The sequence below is a fragment of the Caloenas nicobarica genome, chromosome Z (assembly GCF_036013445.1).
Source record: "Caloenas nicobarica isolate bCalNic1 chromosome Z, bCalNic1.hap1, whole genome shotgun sequence".
NCBI classification, from domain to species: Eukaryota; Metazoa; Chordata; class Aves; order Columbiformes; family Columbidae; genus Caloenas; species Caloenas nicobarica.
This window is the reverse complement of record NC_088284.1, coordinates 23,176,776-23,201,186: the sequence shown is the minus strand read 5'-3', so window position 1 is coordinate 23,201,186 and position 24,411 is coordinate 23,176,776.

Below are 24,411 nucleotides of genomic sequence, written 5' to 3'. Positions count from 1 at the left end.
TAAAAAGCCATGAAGTAGTACTGCAAAAGGATTACTTGACCCTTTCATGACAAATGGAACTGTCTGTCAGATTAATTCAGCTTTTCTTCATAGGCATTATGCAGTTACTTCAAAGCACCTCAGAATTTTTCACGTATATTTGACTAACTGACTTCCAGGCTGCAAGATAAGATCCAACTCCCACCAGTCTTAAAACCTTTACACTGTTTTCAGTGGGGTTGGATCCAGCCACAAACTCATGCAGCCAGGAAAGTACTTAAAATTGCAGGGGAAAGTACTACAATTTCAGATACAGCCCAGACTAATGCTACATCCTGCAACAGCACAGATCTTCTCTGAGAAGAAATGCAAAGAGAAGAACCTTCCATGCAAGTCCTCTGCAGAAAGGGTTCCTAGAAAATGTAACATGGAAGATGTTGAACTCAACTTTAGGTCTTGTTATGAAAGATAAGGATGTGTTGGAAGTTTATGGCTGCCTAGGCAGTAGCAATCATAACCTGGTTATGTTCATTAACACTTACAAGAAGCCAGTACAGCTCTACCAGTGCCTTCTGAAAGCTTAAGGAACTGTACTTTAAATCCCTTTCTCAGAAACCTGGGAAATAAGGCACAAAGTAGCGAGGGGTACCTATACAGGTCAAAATGGTTTGAACAAACATAACTCCAATAAGAGGACAAAGAAACACAATAAAGTAAAACCCAGTAAGAAATAAAAAATAAATCAACATAGTAAGTTAGCAGCAGGCAAGATTACTAACCTTCTTACAGGTCCAGGGCAGCAGTCAAAGTGTAGGCTAAGTAAGCTTCTTATCCTAGTTAAGAAGTATCTGAAATAATCAAACCCAAACATTGTGGCATTCCAGAGAATATATTGCTGGGTAAAAGGCAGCTTTTATTATCTGTACCACTGCTCTTTAGCTCCACTACTGCTCTTGCTGCGTCACTACCCACGTCTGTCATCATTACCACAGCACTTGCCCAGCTGTTGTTGATCTTAAACACATGAGCCCTATAAGCTCTCCAGGGGACTACTTCACTGCTTCATTCTCACAGAGAATACAAACTTGCTTTTTACTTCAAAAAATGGCAGTATGGACCATAATTTTTTTTCTTGTCTCAAGCTCTTTCACCCTACCATTGCTGGATGCCGCTGTAGTTATGGGTAACATTTGTCTATGGGAATATTTGTCAAAGATTTTGTTTCTGTAAGTTTCTAGACATGAGTTGCAGTCCTACAGTCAGTTCAACTTCATAATTTGTTTATTCTCTAATAAAAATGTCCTAAGTTATTGTACATCTGGCATGTAACTGATGTCTGGTGTGGCTGTTCACTTCCCTCTTTGTTAATGGATGCTGAGAGAGGGCTGTCTTCTGTCCAACAGGTCCCTGCCCACATTGAGTACTTTGGTAGCTATGAAGTAGTTTTACCTCTCTTGGTTTGAACTGAGGAACAGCTCTAGGAAGGAGAACAGTGAGTTGGAATTTTCTTTCAATGTTCCATCTTTTTCTAACATTAACTTTCAGATAATTATTTCTGAAATAATTGTCTGGGTGATAGAATACTACGTCACGGTATGACTTGAATCCCCTTTTGCTAGACACACATACCATATGCTTTCAACTATTTTGGTTGCTTGATATACAACACCTACATCCAAGAGCCTGAGTTCTCTACAGAAGACTGCAGAGGAGTGTAGGCATCTTTGGATGGTGATTCTTAGCATGTAAATTAGACACCTAAATTAAGATTATGTAACCTTACCTTCTATAGAGCAATCTACAAATGAAAGAGAAAGGGGTGCAGGAGTGCCCTGCATGGAGGTTGTACAGCTACTCAGAGAGAATGTGATGCAAAGCATCACCAGTGTCTCCACCAGGAGACAAATAGGCTTTACTAGCTCTAGTTTAACAATAATTCACCTTGACCTTGCCTGCCTTGCACACAGCAACTACAATGCAGCTCTGTACTATCCCTGGTGCTCTGGGTGGGCTTGTTGCCTCTGGTGTAGCACAACACTGTGCAAATGCAAGAGCTAGTGCGGGCCTAGGTCCTGCCTTCAAGGCAGCACTTCCTCCTAGAAGCCTGAAAGTGCTAACACTCAGGTACAATAAACGGGAGCATTGAATGAATCTTCAGATGAAAAAGGACAAGGAAGCTGATGTTCTCTAGAGGAGGCAGTCACAGAATCACAGATTGTCAGGGATTGGAAGGGACCTCGAAAGTTCATCTAGTCCAATCCCCCTGCCAGGGCAGGAACACCTAGATGAGGTTACACAGGAAGGCGTCCAGGTGGGTTTTGAATGTCTCCAGAGAAGGAGAATCCACAACCTCCCTGGGCAGCCTGTTCCAGTGTTCCGTCACCCTCACTGAGAAGAAGTTTCTTCTCACATTTAAGTGGAACCTCTTGTGTTCCAGCTTGAACCCATTACCCCTTGTCTTACTGTTGGTCGTCACCGAGAAGAGCCTGGCTCCATCCTCGTGACACCCACCCTTTATATATTTATAAACATTGATGAGGTCACCCCTCAGTCTCCTCCAAGCTAAAGAGACCCAGCTCCCTCAGCCTTTCCTGATAAGGGAGATGCTCCACTCCCTTAATCACCTTTGTGGCCCTGCGCTGGACTCTCTCCAGCAGTTCCCTGTCCTTCAGTCCTGTCCCGTGGGATCAGGTTCAGCATCAGCTGTGGCATACCTGGGCTGCCATCCCATGAAGTGCACTTGCATTGCTCTCCTAGCTTCCTAGATTTGTGGGAATCATCACACTACTAAGCCAAGCCAGCTCCAGGTATTCATGTGGGATTGCATTGAACTTAATAAGCATCCGAGACTCAAGAGGGTTGGGCAGGGAGGGGTGAGGTGGGGTGTATTTCCACACTATACTCCCCAGCCACTCCTGGTCTCTGAAATGAGACTGGGAGGTACTTGAATGGGCTTGCCAGAAGCCAGATTGCATCTCCCAGGTCTTTCGGGTTTGGGTTTTTTGCTGCATGACGGTGATGACACTGGTCCTGGAGGTGAACTGGTATGAGAGATAGTGGAACTGTGCTCATGCCACACCTGAACAGTCTTTCCATATGTCACATAAGTAATGTGCACTCCATTTGACTAATAGTTGACTGTTGCCAGAAACACAGATTCTAGAAGAGTATTCCAGCTAACAGGAAAAAAAGAAAGAAAACAAACATGAGGGTGGACAGAGTATTAATAAAAAATAACTTAAGTAAAAAAAAAATGTCCAAAACCCCCAGCAAAAAATCCCTAACATACTATCATCGTCAAAGGTAGAAAATAAAAAGAATAATTTCAGGAATTTTCAAAGGAAAAAGGACGTGAAGAATAAAGTTCCTGACCTGTCCCATGGGAAAACAGTCTCCTTTATAGTCAAACACTTATAATCTTTTTATAATCAAGTGCATTTTTCTATGGAAGTGGTATTTTCTTGCATCTTCTAGATGCAATATATTTATTACCCTAATACAAAATGCAATTTTTCTGACTCTTCACATTAGTTTATTGTAGGAAAAAAGTTATTAAAATATATTTGTTGACTTTTGTTCACACAATACGTAAATAGATGTTAATTATAGCCACTTTCTGGAGTTGCCTGGGAGTCTTTTTGGTGTTACACATGAGGAGAATAACATACTGGCATTTACTGGCGCACATATGTAAAGAATTTAACTTGCCTGGCACACCCTGTACCTTGGAAAGGGCTGCCCTACTGTTTTCACTGTGAAGCTCATGCATATATAAAAGAATGAACCGTGTGCATTATTTCAAAGGATGAGGCTAACAGTAAGAATTTAAAAAGATAGCTGTAAACTTAGTAAAGTGAGGATTAGTGCAGACTGTGGTGGCAGTTGATTCCAGACTACAGCTTTGTGGATTTTCATTTTATACTAAGAAAACAACCACACTGGACCACTAATGATACATTCCCTGTTTTCTGGGTCCCCAGCCTGAGACAGCCAGGGTTTGATTTCTCAGATGCTGACAAGTCAGCACAGCTGAAGCCAGAAGAAGCTGTGAGTGACTGGTAGCCACAGGACAGGTCTTGAACATCTCAGGTGAAGTAATAAAGGTAATAATAATGTAATAATAAGGCAATAATAATGAGGTAATAAAGCACTCGTGTAGAGGCTGCTTCTGTAAATACCAGGATAAATATTTATGAAGTTTCAAAATACCATGTCTGGGAGCTGAAAAGGCCAAGTAATCTGTGTTTGTAGGTTATTCAGATCCTATGGTAACGAGCATCAGAGAGAAACCTAAAATGAAAGAACTAACTTCATTGTGGATACGAGGTTCAGATTGCATGTAATAAGCAAGGCAAAGTCACAAGGTGAGTGAGGGGAACGAAACTTTCCATTCACAACACAGAAGTACCTTTTCCTAGAGAACAGGCAGCTTGCTTTCTTTCGCTTAAGGAGAAGTTTCAAGTGGCTTCCTCTGAGCATGGAAGTGACTTGTTCAGCTGAGTAACAGTGGTGCTTATGCTTTGCCAAATACTGTTCTGTATCACCATACTGCAAGCAGTGGGCGTACAGACAGATTTCATTTTGGTTATTTCTGCTCATTTCAACTTTTTAAAATTCAGACTAGTAAATTCAGAGAAAATAATCAATATTATCAAGAAATAAGAGAGCTGGACCCTTACATGCAATCTCTTACCCCAAAATGCTGCAGAGATAATACTAACTGCCTAATCCACGTAGTAAGTGTTAACTAATATAGCCATTTCAATTAATTATTAGTTGTATTTCTACTTAATTTATATACAGGATGTAAGATATCGAATATGCACTGTATCATATATTAAACATTTAATGCTATTTTAATTTTTATAGAAATGTGTCGATATTGTTTACAGTAATAATTGAATATAAAAAACTCATTAATTTGTTTCTATTTTGTTAATAACATTTTCCTCCTGGAAAAGACACAAATATATAGCAACTATGTGCCTGTACCCATGGAAAATATTAGTCTCAGATCTAATTTCAAGTGTACAATACTTCTGAACAACATACAAGAACGTGAAAGAAGAAAAGAGAATTTCAAGACAAAGCTGAACTAAAAAAGAAAAACAAAAAAGAAAAAGAAAAGAAAAAGTACTTATGGTTCAAAGGCTAAATTTAAAACTTTTGGCCAGTTATCCAAAATTTAGACAGAAATTCAGCCTATGTATGCCAGTTATAACACTGTTACAGTTACACTGTTGGTTTGAGGTTTTTTGTAGCACACATAAGATAAAGGACTTGTTTTTGTGGTTTTTGTTTTTGTTTGGTTTTTTTTTTGTTTTTTTGTTTTTTGGGTTTTTTTGTGTGTGTGTTTGGTTTTTTTTTTTCCTAAAAACCATTTTGAGACAGTTTCAGAGACAACATGCTGGCATATCAGTGGCACCAAACTGCACCCTTCTGGATGACTGGGCTTTTTGACACAGGAGCACATTTTTCTCATAAGAGTTTGCAGATGCTTGGGTGGTGTTTATATTCACATTAAAAAAGTAGTGCAAGATAAGTCGTGGCATGTGTGTATTTCTCCACTACAAATGCTTTCTATTCAATTGCAGCCATAAATATCATCATAACAATTCTCGAGGCAGTGGAACAACTGCAGTGCTAATTAAAAGAGGGATCCTAAAGGGTTCTTGCAATCAATAGAAATGATTGCCACAGCCTGTTATTTAAACACAGGCTTAGTCAATTCTTTGACTTGACTTCTGCTACATGGCAAAATATTTGACTTCTGACAAATTGCTATTTTGACATATTATTGAAAGAAGGAAATTTTCAAGCTGGTAGCAGCTCAAAAGATTTGGTATACTGCTAACCAATGGCATGGCTAGGATTTTATGAATGTATTACAATGCACAGCTTGGTATGTCTCCTTTCTACCATCTTGAGGACAACAATATTGCACAATAGCCTTCATGTCTAGCAGCTTAAATGACCACAAACAGTAAAACAAGCCCATGAGAAAAGGATGATAGTCACTATCACTATTTTCTCTGTGTAACTTACACTGTGCATAGTGTAGCTTTGTGCAGTAAACAGTTGATGTGTTTCAGATGTAAGACACACTACAGCCAATTTCAGGTAATTTTTTGCATACAGGAAGTATTTTATAAACACAGGCTACTCCAAAATCTCTCTTTTCTGTGCTAAAATCAGTGGGAATTGCATATAATATTGGAAGACAGAATTCATTGTAGTGGGTGGTGCAGTGACTCGGTGACTCTTTTGGAGATACATGTGCTTGACTCACTGTTGAGTGTGAAACAGTCACTGCTGTGCAATGCTTACAAGGGTCTGACTCATTGCAGGATCAACAGGAGAACTGCTCATAGGACAATTACTACTACAAATGAGATTAGGCGCAAGACTTTGTTTTCCTCTTGGCCGGAAATTGCATATCCTCTAAAATCTCAGTAGAGAAAAAGTAAAAGTCAAGCTGTGGTTAGTGTTGTAATAGAGCTCAGTAGAAAGAGATACAAGAAATAAGGGGCAATAAAACCTAGGGCTTAGCCCTACATATGAATTCATACCTGGAGACTCCCCCATCTAAGAGGCAGCCTTTTGGTTGTTAACGAAGGGTGAGAGTTCAACTCCCTGGCAAGCTGGAGGCTTCATGAAGCACTAATATAGCTAATGGGCTGACGAAATACATCTGTGCTGTTTCGATATCTGCCCATTGATATGGTGCATGGACCACCCTCTTGAAGGCAGAATAGCTGCCTTGCAGCCGCATATGTGGAATGGGGCTGATTTAAGTACACAGTGATGGGGAGTATAAACCCTTTCATAGACTCCAGAAGAAGTGTCTCATCAATCATGTAGCCAGCACTATAAAAGGAGCACAAACATATTTTCTTAACAACTCTCTTAGGAACAATAAATGCTGATGAAACTGTAGAATGAAATGCATTTCTCTGTAATTGTTCTATTTTCAAAATTCATCTCGAGGTCCTTCACAGGTGCTAGATGTCCACACTTCACATCTGAAAAAGGTGGGGTTTATTAAGTATGTGTGATAATGTATTGTCTAAACATATTTTGAAGCTGTCATGAACTCTCCCAGAACACAAAGAACTTCAGTTTGTACATACTATATTTCCAAAAGTTTGAAACATTCATATCTATTTGTGTTCATGTAATATATATATTCATATTTGTATATGTTAGGAATAAAGTTCAAATACATTTTCAAAGCTATTTCAGGGGACATAATACTCTATTAATAATTCATGCTATTTTGTGCTATAGCATAGAAAAGGCATGCTGGATCCTTGTATCTTTCTTCTTGCATATCCCTTTTCAGTTACGAGCTACACAGTGACACTGGAGTAAATTACTCCAGTTATCTGAGAGAACAAGATTAAGTTTTGCATATTCATAGGAGAAGGAGACGTCAGAAGGATGACAAGTGTTGCTTGTTATGAGACCAGGTAACATTTAAACTGCTGACAACATTGCGCACAAATACAAATGAACTAAGTCACTGATCTGAGTGAAAGCTTCAATTGTAGCTGGAGAGAGGTTGCATAATATAAGGTTGCATAAAATAAGCAAGAAAACGTTAATTCATATTGCTGACATATCTGTGTCATATTTAAAATTGTAGAAGGTATGTAGTTATGAGATAAGCCCTGTGCCTTGTTTTTTTAAATGTACATTTAAAGAATTACCATGGAACAAATCACATTTCACACACAAAATCTAAGAGAGTATTTGCCCTAGAACACAATATGTTCCAGCAATGTGACAACTGGAGAAAGCCAGCAGCTCCTGTTGTGAAACATAGCCACATGATAGTTTGAATTTCCTTCTTGGAACTTTGAGGTAATCCCAAACCTTCCCCAGCGTAATAATTAACGTTACTGCTTCATCTCATTCTCACCATGTGCCCAAGCATGTACCTAAACAAGTTGAAGCCCCCCAATATTAAATGCTCTAACCCATTTAACACTGGGGAATGATTTTCAAAGGTAGCAAAATTACCTAGCAAGTTGGTCCTGAAACACTGAGACTCCTACAGTTGATCATGCGTGACTGTGTAAGCTTAGGAAAGCATCATGGAGAAACCTCAAGCATCTTATTGTGTCTCCCCACAGGACCAGAGGAAAGCTGGAATAAGCCTCAAGGGTGCTGGAGAGGAGGAGCCACGACCAAACAGCACCCTAAATTCTTTGGTCATGCAAACTGCTTCTGGTTATCCTTGAACATGACTGAGACAGGAGCTCAGTGAGGGAGGCATAACTGAAGAAAATGTCTCCAGATGTGTTTTATAGGCATTTGTCTCCAAGCAACAGAAAGACCATATAAACTGTAATCAATTTATTACTGTAAAAGCTCAAAAACAGAACGTGTCTCACTTGAGGACTAACAGAACAGTAGAAAAATACCTCAGAACAATAAAAAATGCTAGGCTGGCATTTAAATTAATCAGTAGAGCCAAGGACCTTGGATGTGATTGCCTTGCAACTCATACAGGTCAGCATGAAATGGAAAAGGAATTGGTCCCTGTTGAGGCACACGGAGGGATATCAGGTGTTCCCTTATTTCAGTTTAATGTGTTCAGGAGGGGTCCATGACACTCAGATGAGAGGTGCTTTTGCGGCAGTAATGCAGTGATGTTTAAATGTACTCCTTGTAGCCTATTAACTACATTCATATGTAATAATAAAGGAAATTATATAGACAATTATAAGCAAAGGGGAATTAGTAATTAAAAAAATATGAGACTGCAAATTTCGAGTCATGTGTGTGTCACCTCTTTTTGACCCCTAAAACTGTGCCTCACATTGTAGTTTGTCAATAACGGTAGCAAGGTCCTCAGCTGTTGTTAGCCATGTCCAGGCAGGGGTACAAGGGTTAGGCACTATGCTTGGCTTATATGCACATAAGACACCAGGACTGGGATAGGCAGACAGATTCTCTTTTTGACTTAACATTCTGTTCTGCTATTTTTCCTGGAAGATTTAGGAAGGCTCCCAGAAAGAGACTACGTGAAGCTCATAAGGTGCCAGGTTCCTTGAAGTTTTGAACCTGAGTTGGTGTTACCACTTAGGAAGAGGTCAAGTCACCTAACTGAGGGCAGGGGACCGGGACCGCTCTCTGTGCAGCCACGGTTTGGCTTGTCAGCCGTACAGGTCAGGGGCAGTGAGTTGGCACTATCTTGTTCCATGGGCTGGAAACCTGCTCAGAAAACTGGTGCTGCAAAGGTGCTGGGAGGTGACCGTCTCCCCAGTCATGGCATGGCCAGCCCCACACAGCACCTGGCTCAGAGGGTTTGCTGAGAGGGAGGATGGTCCAAGCGTGGCTCACACCTCCCAACAGCTTGGCTGTCACCCTGGGGCTCAGACAGCCCTCACTTGCCTCCTTCTCAACTATGGTCTCTGCAGCACCTGCAGGAAACAAGTTTTGGGAGATACTCAGCATTGCATGCTCTGCTGTTCTGGCTGTGGCAATTCATCAGCAGCCTATTGGTCTATGAATACATGCTAACCCACAGTCACAAACTTAAAATTTCAGCAAAAAAGATACCTTTCCATGAAGATTTCTGCAAAAGGGAATAAAGGAAGGGTAAGTGCCGAACTCTCCTCTTTAGTGACCAACAACAGAACCCGAGGGAATGTCAGGAAGATGTGCCAGGGGAGGTTTGGGTTGGACATTAGGAAAAGGTTCTTCCCCCAGAGGGTGGTGGACACGGGAACAGGCTCCCCAGGGAGGTGTCACGGCCCCAAGCCTGACAGTGTTCAAGAAGAGACTGGACAACACCCTCAGACACATGGTGTGACCTGTGGGGTTGTCCTGTGCGGGGACAGGAGTTGGACTCAATGATCCTTGTGGGTCCCTTCCAACTCAGGACATTCTCTGATTCTATGATTTTCAAGTATCTTAAAGTGATATTTTTCACTATGCTGAGATTGTATGTGCTAAAATTAAGTGAAGTTTCAGGTCTTATCAGACTTGCTCCAGTAGTATTAATGAAGACGACAAACTTTAGCAACTGTGGATATAATATTTATTCCAAAGAATTTTTCACACTAAGTTCAAGAAAACTATTTTTTCTTAATGAATGAAATCAGAGTCTGTCCCTCAGAAGACTCGAATACCTGCAAACTCAGAGGCATTATAAAATTTGTATAAAGCCTATATTTGAATGAATCGCACATGAAAGTGTCATTAAGATTCTGCCCACTATTTCCTCTGAATCCCTCCATTAAAAGGAGCTGAAAACGTGTATTCAGGTCAGAGTGACTGACTTGCTAGTGGAGTACATGTGTTGTCCAGACCAGCATACATTTGTTGAAATTCATAAACACCGCAAATCAATTAATTATGTAGATAATTAAATATACAAATATATTCTTACCAAATCTGTTATTTCAAAGATTCAGCACAAGCTAGTATAGCACTATTTCCTGAATATTCAGGCAAATTAAAAGGTGATTGTTTCCTCTAAAATTAGGAAATGGTGATGTAATTAAATTAGGTCAACTAACACATATAAAACTTAATAAAATTGTTATTTCTATGAAAACCTAGTGAACAATACTGTGGGTGCCTTTGTCTGGCATTCATCAGCTGCAGATTACTGTAACCTAAAACACAAAACTTGTGATAAAAACCTTTCATTTATGCATGACTAGTACTACATCTTTGAAATATTCTGCCACAGTTACAGTATTTTCTTGAACACTGCAAGCAGTTAGAAATGTTCTTGTGCAGAAATGACATGAACGTCTATTTCTCTGTTCAATTGAGTTCACTCTTTTCTCTAATTCTCCCATTATATTGTTCCTGGATTCTTTCTTATCTCTTGATTCACTGCAATTAGAGTTACAGACTTACAGGTCCTTGGGGTCCACTTTATCGGTTTTTGTTCTCAATTCTTTGTTCTTAGCAATGTAATAAATGGCTAGTTTATATTAGCAAGAGAGAAGAGAAGCTACGTGGACACCAGCAGCTACATAGTGCAGAAGAAACTGAGAACATGCATTTGTTCTGGCATTGCATATGTAGACAAAGATAAGAGAATGGCATCAGATGCTGAAATACCAAGTACCAGATCTAGGCAGGGAAATGGTTTAGTAATCAGTGACATAAAAATACCATTTCTGCCTCATTGAAAGGTGATATATCTCATTTCTATACTACCTTTCTGCCCCAAAGTGCAAGCAAATATTCAATTTTATTTTAGAATCAAGAGTCCATACATTGCTGAACCTGCTAATACCTGTTCTGTCTGATCGCATGGCATTGCATACATTCATTTTTTGATGATATCTCGATTTTACAATTAAGTATGTCAAGCATGAATAAGAGCTCTAACAAAGCACTTGATCGAAGGCTAAGAGCTATGACCTCTCCATTCGTTTAACCCTCCTGTTTCAGAAGAAATTATTTTGAGTAGCAATAACAAAGATTATTCAGTTAAAAATATTTAATATGACAAATAGGAAACTAGACATCTACTCCTGACTTTTTCAGTAGTTGCTTACATGACTTGGGATCAATCGCTGACTCACTGTTATTCCCTTCATCTGCTTATGATATCGGCTCTTCAAGACAGTGACTGCCTTCTACTCTGGGATCTTACAATCACAATGCTTCTCTGTCACATTGGATGCTGATGGGCACCAAGGATGGACCTTACAGTCTGGGATGTCTGAGCTTTCTGAAACCAAGCACCACAGAGCAGTCAGAACTGATGATTTCCTAGAGACCAGTTTTTCTAACTTGCTAACAGCAGCTGAAGAACAACAAACAAAGACATCTGATGATTTAGCAATTTCAATTAGAAATGCAATAATGGCACCACTTAATGACAAATGTGATATCAGCTTGCTGAACACAAGTGGTCTTCTAATAGCATGGCATTATTTAGGCTTGTAGTTCAGACAAACCGTGTTTTATCATTTTAATGAAAATCGTTAAAAATCATGAAAAATTAACCTACTTATTATTTCTGTTTTATGAGACAAGAACCAAATGAAACCTAAGTGTTTGAGCTCTCATTCTAGCCACTCAAGAATCTGATTATTGCTTCAGAAAATAACCTGAACATCATCACCTGATATAACCACCTTGCTGCACAGGTAGTTAGTGAGCTCTGGGTGAATCTTCTACAGCCTTTCCAAACCGTGGCTAAAGAAAACTGTGCGGTAATGTGAGGATTCACAGCTGAGTGTCTCTCAGATTCTGGCATAGTGAAAATGCATTCCAGTTGCTAAGATTTGTGACAAAGTTTTAAGGCCGGATTCCTAAATAACAGTAAAATGCAGACTAGAGGTTTTCAGGAATTCCACTAGGAGTGGTACAAACTGCAGTCTTGGGACTACACGAGCTATACGGATTCCTTTTCAGCAGTTTAGCCTCACTGTAGACAAAAGCATGAAAAGAACAATATGTATCAATGAATTCAGAATTAAAGAGGGTAGAGTTTATGAAGTTTTCAAAGGATTTCATTATTACAAAGGCATGAATATGATCCTGCATAATTTTTAATATACTTGTGTAATGTGTAAAAGCTCCTGAAGACTTCACTTTTGGGTTTATGACAGATGTCTTTCAAAGGTATTTTATTGTATAACCTAAGAAACCATATATAGAGCTAAAATTGGAGCTTGGATCAAATGCAACTCTGCAGGAATGAGTAATCCTAAGTATTTCAGACTTTTCAAATATTTTAAAAAATAGTAAGTTCTGAGATAAATGTGACTTAAACGATATCCCATCAAAAACAGTTTCAACTCGTAGACAGAGCAGCTTTTATTTATAGCGAAAGGTAAGTAAATTTAATATTTTTTTACACCAAATTCATCAAAACAGATTTAAAATATACATGAAAATGAGATTCTTTCAATAAACAATTTTGATTAGAAAAAGAAACATGAAGTAAATTTTGAAATTGCTGCAAATGAAATATCTGATTTCAACACGTCTAAACCAGCCTTTTCAATTTTTTAACTTGAAATGATAGAATATGTTTATGAGCTGTTCCATGTTTTTTTTTTAAAAGGAGAAAAACACAGAGTGTTTTACAAAAAGGGCAAAGTAGACAGGAGAGTAAATGAATCATTACATTTGTGGATACAGATTTTTAATCATTCGATGTTGATTAAAAATGAAAATTTTGTGGTTTATTTTGTAGGAAATCAGGAAATCTTCTTTTTCAGATTCGCCCAAACAAAATCTCCCTTTTGCCTTTCTACCTCAGAAAGTTTTCTTTCTGACATGGAAAGAAATGTCAATAGATTAACCAAGACAGATTCTTAATATTGAAGAAACCGGTTTCCAGAATGGGATATTTATGTCTAAAAAGACCTAAAAAAGTATACTTGAAACATTAGGCTGAACAGACACACTGTAAGACCATCATGAAGCCCAGGTACTCCTATTTTCAGTGTGTAGACAGACTACAGCTTCTGTATACTTAAGATGAACTTTAAATACCCTGTCAGTGATAGTTTAAAACTGTCTGAATATAGAGTACTGCAGCCAGGGTTTTTACACAGAGCTGTAGCTTTGCCTGAGCCAAGAAATTCATAGCATTCCTGAACACACCTCGTGTTTCAACACTGACCCACCCTGGAAGCACTGGATTTATCATATATCAAGCACATCACACCTGTGCAGCTCCACTGTGGACCATAGCTCAAGCAACAAGATTCCCAGTGTGATACTGGGATAGTTAAAAATTAGTTGAGTCTTGGAAATAACACTGATAGGATCTCCAGAAGATGATTTAAAGAAAATCATTTTAACATGATGCAATTAGCAGAAAAAAACTCTAGATTTCTTTCCTCAAATGCAGCACCGTCACACCCCCTCTTTGACCCCCAGTTGGCTCTGTGTAAAGCAGAATGCAATTAGGAGGTAACTAAGAGGTTGCTTGTGCTGTTTACCTAGCAGCCTAATGCCATTTTAAATGGTATACGTTTAATTTAGTTTTCCAAGTAATACCACACATACCACACCACATTTATTTTTTTTTCTGCTAATCCTAGTGTAAACTGTTATGCACAAACATAAATTTAAAACGATTTTCCCAGAAGAAAACTTTAAGTGAAAAAAGGGAAAAAAAGAGATTAAAAAACCTAAATATGAGATTTCTAGGCATATTGCAGAATTGCCATGGAAAGAACTTGAAGGCTTGCTAGTTCAGCTTCCTCTATCCTTTTAGATGGCTTTTGAAAAATCAAAAGTATATTTTCATCTGTGGAGATACTTCGCATTTTGTAGATTTATTAAAACTTCCTCCCCCTGGCCTCTCTCTCTCCCCTCCCTATCTGCAGTGCAGAAGGAAAAAGAGCACATGGGAATGGGGGAAAGGAGAGGAAGATACAGTCAGCCACCACGTGTGCATCAGCCTCAGCCCAGACAGCAGGTCAGATTGGACGTGGTGGTTTCGTTGGCTGAGCTGCGGGGAACGCAGTCCCTCCCATCTCACTGGCCAAGACCGTAAGATGGGGGAAGAAAGTTTTCTGATAGGTCCGTTGCTCCAGAAATGCCAGTTTCGGATTTCTCATGCTTTGCTCCACAGCTTCCAGTGCTGACCACTGCTAGGTTCAGGCTTTGCAGCCTGAGCCTCTATAGAAACCTTTGTCCTCATACCTTAACTCTGAGGTATCTCCAGCAGCAGCTGCAGAGCCGTCCATCTGTCCTGCGCCCACTCGGAGCCAGACAGATGGAAGCTGGCTCCCATTCAGAAGTTGTACAGCAATGCTAAGACCGCTCTTGGACCTAGACTAAAAGTCTTGAGAGGGATAAAGCGCATTACCTTGGACTCAGTGGCATGTTTACAGGAGTTCAAGGGTTCCTGACCAGAGCTGGTCTGTGTCCGCCTGGCCAGAGTGGGGGTGAGAGAGATATGTCCTATCTGCATCCACCTATGTCAACATGCCCCCTGCATGGCCTTGGAGGGGGGGCCGGTTGCACAGAGTGACATGAAGCAATTGTTTCATCTCAGGGGGCACTTTCTTTGGTGGCTTCTGTTTTGTTTTGAGGGCTTAGAAAAAGAAGTAATTTCTCTCTCAGGATTTGTGAACCCCATTGGGTTTGTAATCAGTGTTTGAATGCTCTCTGAATGACATAAGGGTTTTATCTCTTGTGAGCAGGGGTGTTGTCAATGCAAAGAGACTGGCCCAGAGGCCCAGTTCAAAAATATGTTATTTGGAAAGGGCTCTCAACAGAGATAAACTGTTTGTTTTGGTTAGTTTTCCACTCCAGATAAAGCCTTCAGTGGTCTGCTGAGATAGAAATGTCACCCTGCCAAGATTAACATTTCCACACTCTTGAGAAATCTGAGATGCTGAGTCTTGGGTAGTGAAGTAAACAGCTTATTTGAATGAACATGGACAGAGATCTCCATTTCCAGGGATACCTACTGGCTTTATGGTTAATGTATGTCAGTTGTCACTATGCTGTCTTCAATTTGTCACACACTGAAAAAATCCTTTGGAAGTTAATGGTATGTGCATATATTAAGCATTTATTCTGACAAGGGAGAGCTCATTTTTTGATCAAAGCTCAATCACTTTATATTATACTTATGCATGCTCTCCATCACAAAATGTAAATATTTTGAAAGGAGTAAGAGATTTTATCTCCCTAATGCTCGTATCAGAAAGAAATACAAAAAGCCGAAGTGATCTCCCTCAAAATCAAACTACATCAGGTAGGAACATTTCTGGAAGATGGGTTTTCTCAAAAGTTCTGACCATGCAGGTGGGAGAGTTTCAGGTAATACAGATCTCCATGAAGCCACGTCTATGAACAGCAGAGGAGAATTTAATCCTGATCCAAGTTGCTGTTAGAATAATGTTAATTCACACACAGCTTTTGTCTTTTGGGTGATGAACAAAAAATTGCAAGGTTATAGAGATATTAACATAGAATATCAGGGTAGTAATAGTAATCTCTGATATTCCCTGTTCCTTGGCTTTTTCTTTTTTTATCGTTTGACTGAATTCATTCCTCTCTGGATGCCGAAATGTTAAAAGTTTACCTGGTTTCAGAAAGGAGTTGAACTTGAAGAGAGAAGGATTGTGCACATATCTTAGATGATGTATCTTGAACATGGGGAAAACACATTTTTCTTCCTTTGCGTGATCCTTTATACATATATACATTCAACACTGTGTCCATAACAAGACTGTGACTTTGGAGAGATGTCAGGGGCTGAAAGACAGCCTTGCTGGCAGAACAGATGGCCTATCTTTATCACAAAGACAACATAAGCATTTTGAAATGAGACGGTTTTGGTTTAATGAACACAGTTGCTGCTGAATTGTATGCAAATTGTTCAAAACAAAACAACCCAGTGATTCATGTTTTCAACCTATAGCAGCAAGTATTTTTAAGATCAACATGTTTTCAAAGAAGGAAAAACCTGAAGCATAACCATTCATTGAAAATATTCTCCACTGATGTTACTTCACCTGAGCATGGCCTTCACTGAACATTAGTGGGTTGTTGCTAAGAAACATTGATATATGATACCCAATTATATTACTGACATTGAATTTTTACTCCTTATCATGTTATCGCTTGGTTGAAAACAGCTGTAATTACACTATGAAAGGAAGGACAGCTAGCAGCCTCTTTTCAGTACCTTTTGTGTTCAAGTTACAGAATTTTTACTACATGCTCGTAACAGTTCTACAATATTTCAGTTAAAAGGTATAAAACCAAGATTATTGATGGCCTGCACCTGCATCTCCTACACAGCCATCTCAACAATTAAAAAAATCTTCTCTCTGATCTTTACCCAACATATGCCAAATTGCAGGAAGATCGGTCTTAGGGTTTCTGTATTTTCCATCTTAATGTGACAGCCCATTTTAACCTGCAAGTAATAAAACAATAAGCACTCAAACCCATAGCTAGTGCTTTCAAGATGCTTCATATTTTACCTGTTTTGATCTATACTATTGACCAGTGAGTGGAAATCTGAAAATGAAAGGATTGTTCTTTAATATGTATTTTTAAGTCCCCTGTTGTTTTGTATGGCTTAGGAATACCTTTCTCATAAAATAATCACTCATCCAATAGTTGATGCATGTCAAATACACATAACTTCTGCTAGGGAAAATGCATCTTCTGTTATGCAAACTTGACTGTTCAATTATATGATCCCCGAGACTGGGATCTCAATGCAGCTGGTACTCCAGGAATACACAAGAGGAGAGAGCAGTCCTTACCTGCAGGGTTTACACTCCAAATACTCCAAATGGACAAGTGGTAAAGGAAGGAATGCTAGATTCATAAAGATGTTGCCAAAGGACTTATTATCTAAAACATCTTTGCATGTATGACCTTTAAGAAACTTGTCCCTAATTTCTGTAGCATTTACAAAAATGGAGATAAAACTAAAACCAAAATGAACAACCAAAAACCAAAACCAAAACAAAACCCCCAAACTCAAGGCCTCAGAGAAAGCATATTGGGATATCAAGATTCAATATCTATAAAGCTTTTAGAATTTGCAAAGCCATCTATGTCGTACATTATATACTGAAGTACGTGGAGGGTGAACAAAGTTATCACATCGCTGTATTGAAAAAAATCGAATTATTTTGAAGGACAGAAAAAACCCCTGAGATTTACACATGCAAGGATCAAAATAAGAGATGAATGCAGTAAATGGAACTACATTTTAGGCAGAAAAAAACCCTAACCCAAAACAAAACAAAATAGAAGGATGGCTAGCATCTAAGAAAAAATGCAAGAAATGGAGAGGACTATCTCACACTGCAGGAATCTTTCAGCACTTGTTATGGACTACAGAGGCCAAGAGGAGGATGCAGCTCCACCCACTCACTGAATCCGTGGGAGGAAAATAGATCACCTTGTGGTGAAAGGCACACAGATGAACAGGATGAAAACATTAAGGATAACAAAATGGTATCTTGCTATAGGCATGCCTGAAGAAAGGCCATGAAAACTGGAACAGAAACAAGTAAAGCTCACTTTATAGTGACAAGCATAAAACCATAGCTAAACAACAAATAGGAGAAGGTGAGTAACATTAAAGGCTAAAAAAATACAGTTCTTCAGCCTCATGAGGAGGACCCAAACCAAACAGAAGGGTTCCAGGATACCTAACAGGGATGAGGCAAACACCCAACAGAGAAAAAAATTATATGGTAAATAAAACCAAAATACCGAAAAAAAATTGGGACATATTAAATCCCAAATACCAGTATTACCAGAGCACATACCACACTGTGTAGTACACCCACCCGCTTTTTAGACAACAACATATTATGTTACTCTATTTCCACTCGCAAATCTGCCACGATAAACCTTACCTCCTCCCTCCTGAAATCTTGTTTCCCTTCCGTCTTCTGCTTCCTATTGCAAACAACCCTGAATACCACCATGTTTCCTATCTCCCATTTCTTTGGCCTGAGGGCTGAAAGGCAGCACAAGCTGCTTAGCCTTCATCATGGGCTGAAATACAGCCCGTATGCCCCTCAGCTATCTGACTTGCTAACAAGAATATACAAGCTTTCAGGTTTGCAATATCACCAGTGAATCCTCATGCGCTTTTTGGCAAGGAATTACTTGTATTGTGATTGACAGCCACCCAGTGGGGAGGTAAAAGCCTTCCAAAGTTTGTTGTATTTGTTTTGCCTAGAAAGGTAAAGAAGAAAGGCTATCTGGAATGATATACTCCAGTTGCTTTTTGTCCTGTCTTATAATTACTTCCCTGAATTTGATCATCCAGTCTCAAAAATTTCCTCTATAGTGTAATATAAAGTCAGTCTTACAGGTATGTATTGGTTTTATTCTTCCTTAGACAAAAGCACTACATTTTTCAAACAATCGTTAATACTTGGATTTTGGTGTATTTGTTAGGACCCTCCACTACTGCGACCTGGAATTTCACTTGACATGAAAATAAGTTCTAGTAGGAGGCTGAGTTTAAGATTTGAAATATAAATATTAACAAGCAAATGTACAGAACAGCTTTTATTGGTGCTTTTTTCACTAGGGAAAAATGTACTTTCACATTTCTTAATTTGCTGAACAGGTCTATGAGAGGCACTGGGGAAGCTGCATTGTTTCATGCATAAATTTGGTGTTGCTAAAAGAAGTCCTTACTGAATAATTAACTCTCTAGTGATCAATGAACACTGCATTTGCTGCAGTGTTTGCTGTTGAAGCTCGAGCGGTATCTAAACATTGCTCATAACCACTTGTATTTTCTACTTTAAAGATGTTTCCATGTAAAAAGGTAGTGATAAGTTTCAGATGCTTACATAAAAAAAAACCCATAACCAATCTGTAAAGGCATCTCTGCAATTGTTACTTGAAGCCTCGTGTTTCATTTCCATGCTTATTCTCATTAATATATGTAGGTTTTTAAAATAACCCATCTTTCATTTCTTTGTTCTTCATTAAACCTGCAATGTTGTGGATCACACCTAGGCTGCTACCATCTATCCAATCAAATGATAACAAAGCCGTATGAAAACCCAGATAACAAAATCAGCCATACAATTTTTAAAGTGTGAATGAGTTTTATGAAAAAGTCAGTCACCTTGTCTATCCTTCCAAGGTGTTTTAAATCTTTTGCACTTAAGTTTAGTTTGCTTGCAGTTACATCGGTGTGTGTTCTGCATTCTGCTAGATAGTACGGTGTTTTCAGTAGAAACAATCAAGCTGTCATTTTTTTTCTTTGTCTGTTGTTTTTTTTTTTTTTTTTTAACCCAAACAAACAACAAAATAGCTTTTTAGGCCCTTCTTCACAGGCACCTAAGTGGGTAACAGAGTTACAGAAGGATTTTAACACTCTCTCAGCTAAGTAAGGTATTGCATACTAGCAACCATAAAACAGATCTGCAATTGCTCCAGAGCCTGGACAGGAAGATTCCTGCCCCATTCACACCTATCCTGAGAAGTCCTGAATTGGAGCTACCTTTGATCCAATTTAACTGTTTAACATTTCAGTAGATTTGCTTTTAATATGCAGTAAACAGTATTTTTTTGTGAAAGTTCCTGTCCTAAGAAAAACAGGAGTCATGGTTTTGGTCAAAAATATAACCTTGATAATTTGTATCATCAAGCACTATTTAACTGCAATTCCTCCTGTGTGTCTGCCTGTTCATCCTTGTATTTTGTGATGTAATGGAAACAGGATATGTCTGTAGACCACCACCGAATGATCTGCCAGAGGTGCTTTGTAGATTGAAAGACTTGTTATTACTTATGTAACTGTAACGAAACGCTGTAATGAAATGCTGTAGCACAGTTGCGAGGACACTGCAATAATAAATCGAAGGGAGACAGGAACTATCCAGTTTATTTCCTAGTATTTAGTTTTTCTGTTTGGAGGTAACTGAAATGACAGTTCTCGCAATCTCTGCACAGTATGAAATGCTGTAGTACAGCATTTCATTGGGCAATAATTAGCTCATTAAGTGCATCTCTCATTAATAATATTATTTAGTTTCCTCTTTGCCTGCAGAGTTATTTCCTTCTCGGCAATGGGAATATAGTAATTGTTTTAATAGTCATTGCCACATCAGACCTTAGAGGTTCTGAATGTTTTTTCTTGATAGTCTACATTGTTTTTTACTTTACTAAATTATTCTTGTTAAAACATGTGTACTGATTTAATTATTAACCTTCCTTGAAATGAAATCCAGACATCCTTTAAGTCAATGGCAAAATTGTGATTAGCCTTGTTCTTCACAGCTTTGAAACATGTATAGGCAGTTGTTATCACGCCAGTTGTTCCTACCTGATTATAAGGAGGGAGAAAAAAAGGCTCAGAATTGGTTAGATTCTGCTATGCGTTCTGGATTTCCCTTGAAGAATCTGCAGATGCTCAATATTTTAGAGACTTGGTTTACCTACAGATAGGCTTCAGTATTGTTTTGGGATTCTATGTTTTGAGACTACTGAATGTTTATGTATGGAATTACACTCTTAGTTCTTCCTGATTTTGTAACCAACAAACAAATAAACACAAAAAGGAAACACCCCTGCCTCCATCCCTCACCCCCTAACCGGTATTTGTATTCTACTGATCTCAGATTTCTTGAATCTAAACAAATGACTAAACAGCAGAGTATAAACATGAAGAACCATCTCCACAGGTCAGAAATGAGGAATTCTTCACCTTAAACACCAAGAATTTCTCAACCTAATAAAAATATGAACATTAAAAATGATGAAAAATGTCAGCTGTAAGCAAATGATATAAATATTACAGAAGTAAATACACAGTGTAGAAAGAAATATCGGCAAAGTACTTGGTATTTTCAGAGTGGAACAGATGTTACGAGGCCACTGTAGTGATTTATACAAGGTTTACATTAGCTCGAAAAACAGTGATTGATAAAAACAATTTTATTTTGATTCTCTTGGTCCTGATATTAGACATCTACTGTTGGCACGAACGAGTGTCATCTTGCAGTTTGCAAGGACACTACAATAATAAATCTAAGAGGGGCGCGAGATATCCAGTTTATCTCCTACTCTTCAGTTTTTCTGTTTGGAGGTGACTGAAATGACATTCCTCACAATATCTGCACACCACCACTTGGGAGGTAGGACAATCAGAAGACACTGCTTGACTTAGCTGATGTCTCAACTGAACATTAAGCTTCCTAGAACATGCCTGGGTGTACCTCGTTTTCTGTTCATTGTCTTAAAATTTTACACAGAATTAATCCTAGCTATGATTCTTGAAAGAAAGTATTTTGCACCTTGATTTCCCCAAAGTTCAGTAACTTGTGCCTGTCAGACTAGGTTCCAGGCAAAAAAGGGGCCAAATAAACCCTTGCTTGCCCTTTTCACTTTGTTCAAAGATTGGACCAACATCCAGAAAACAAGTGATTTGAATTTCATTCCTTGTTTTCCAGGATGGATCCAAATACACATTTTACCTCCTGAAAGAAAACCCCAGGTTGCAGGTGCTGGAATGGAAGTCCATTCTGTCCTCTTAGAGCTATTTCACTTTGTGTGGAGCTATTAAATATTCATTGGGAATGGCAAGGCCATTGCTTTCATCATCAATAGTGGGTTACAACTGGGAAAGGAAAATAATTTTAGGAGAATAAAAAGGTTTTAAAGAGGATATGAAAACCAGAGATCTTGGAAGCAGAATGAGAAAGGAAGATGTATTTGGGGAAATGCTGTTTCTGTAAAATTTGGAGTTAGGAAGGAAATGGTAAAAAAGGAAAGCCCAAATTGTTTTACTACTTCTAGTGTTAATTTAGTATGATGTTGAAGAAGTATTCCTGGCCTGCCAAAATCCCAGGTATCAGGACCGTAACTCTTATTTTCCCCTTTATTCAATATTTCACCTTCTGTATGTCATCTTCTGTGCTAAAGAAGGCAGAAATAAATAATGAAGGAGAATAACTTAGAAAGCATTCTTCATCCTGAGTTCTGGCCTGCAGAGCATCAAAGGTGGTCACGCAACGTGGAAATTTAAATAGAAGACCCTGAATATTTACACACAGAAGCAAGCAAACAATACAGGCTAAATAAAGAATAAACAAATATTCAAAGTTTTGCCTAGGATGTGTTTGGTTATAGGAGAAACCATGCTAGGAACCTTGCATAAAACGGTATGTGCATCTTTTTGCAAAAGAAAAAGGCTGAAATACTGCATATACATATGATTTGTGTATGAAAACAACATCCAGCATAGCAGTTGCCAGATCTACTGAGATACTACAGTACACCCAGAAAATTACTTAGCGTTGCTAGGATAAGGTGGAATATTTTGTTGATTTTGTGGAAGTATTAACCTCATCACTCATTCTCTGTGTGCCTGGTTTGAAACAACATGAGTTAATCATCCCCACTTAATACCTTGTGCTCATCCATTTAGTTGTTTGAATGGTTTCTGTGCCTTCTTATAATTTTTATTTCTTTGTGCTAGTCACTTAATCTAAAATCTTTGTTTGTTCATTTGTTTGCTTTTCCAATCTTTCAGCAAAGGCAGTGAGTTCTTCTTTCCAAATCAAAAGCTGATTTGTAAATCTCTAGTAGTGATCATCCTGTCTTCACAGTTGTACTATAACACAGTTACAGGGTGAACAGAACACCAGAACCTTTTTTTTCCTCTCTTGGTTGCCTGGGAACAAATTTTACATCTTTCACCCTCTCTAGATTGCATCATGCCATCCAACAACTCTTTGACCAAATTTCTGGGCTAGCCCTTTCCGTTTATCAACAGCGTTCCCCAGGAAGTGGTGTAGTTCATATCACTTTTCTTTTGGATCCTGTGACAATAAAGAAAAGAACAAGGATACACATTCTTTTTTTTTTCTTACAGATGTCAGAAAAAGGCAGTGAATGTGCTGCTTCTCAGGCATAAACACACTCTGGACCAAACTGAATGGAGCAAGAGCAGGTGGTGGAATTTCCCTGTGGACTCCAAGCTGCTATGGCTCCTGTGCCCCATACTCAAGCACAAAGTGCTCATCTTCAATCTGCCTTCTCCAGCATAAGCACACAACAGTTTATTAGAAGTCCTTATAAAACTTTGTATTGACAATCTATTCAATTCTCTTCACAGGCAAAGATAAAGAGGACTTGGCACATGTAAGAGTCGTTGTTTATATTGCTTATAAGCAAGTAGAAGAAGCTTGTATGCAATTTATGGTCATAATGGCATAAAAACATTAAACAAAGTGTTTGTTTTTTGTGGGTGTTATTAAAAAAAAATTGAAAAAATTGAAAAATTGAACCATTTCTAAAATGTGTCAGAGCAGAGCAGTACAGATGATAAGCCCAAAGGGTTGTTGTGTTCCTAATTGAGCTGGGGCTGTCAGATGCCTGTGTGTCATACACAGCTGGAAATGCAGTTGCCCTTGGCTTTGAGGTGCTGGGTACGAAGCTGTGGTTTCTGGAAGCTCTGGCTCCTCCTAGCAAATTTGACAATTGGATTTTCCTGGGAACCCAGGTTATACAGTAACAGTTATTAAAAGGGGAAAGTATCTGCAGAGCATTTAGCTTTTAATTCAGTATTAAGTATGTAACATTTGGCTTTCAATGAAAATACAGTGCAAAGAAACTGCAAGCAGTTCTAATTAAGACTAAAAAATTATATATAAATAAATAAATAAGAAAGGAAAAAAGGAAAATAAGGCAGTTGTTGGCATCTCTTGGAAAATTGTATATTTCTGAAATTCCATCCAAATACAGGAAAATGAATTCCAGAAAGGCAATTCCAGGTAGGCAATATTTTGCTGGGTGATTTTCAGCTTTCCTCTCGAGCAGCCTACTGCGTTTCAGTACATCAGCTGATACCAAGTTAGAGAATGGTTCAGAGAAATAACCAGGAATGGGAGCCAGGCATTACAATACTCTGAAGCCCATATTTTCAAGAATTTATTATTTAAACCCAGGCTTGATTACTAAAGGAGCTCCATTCCT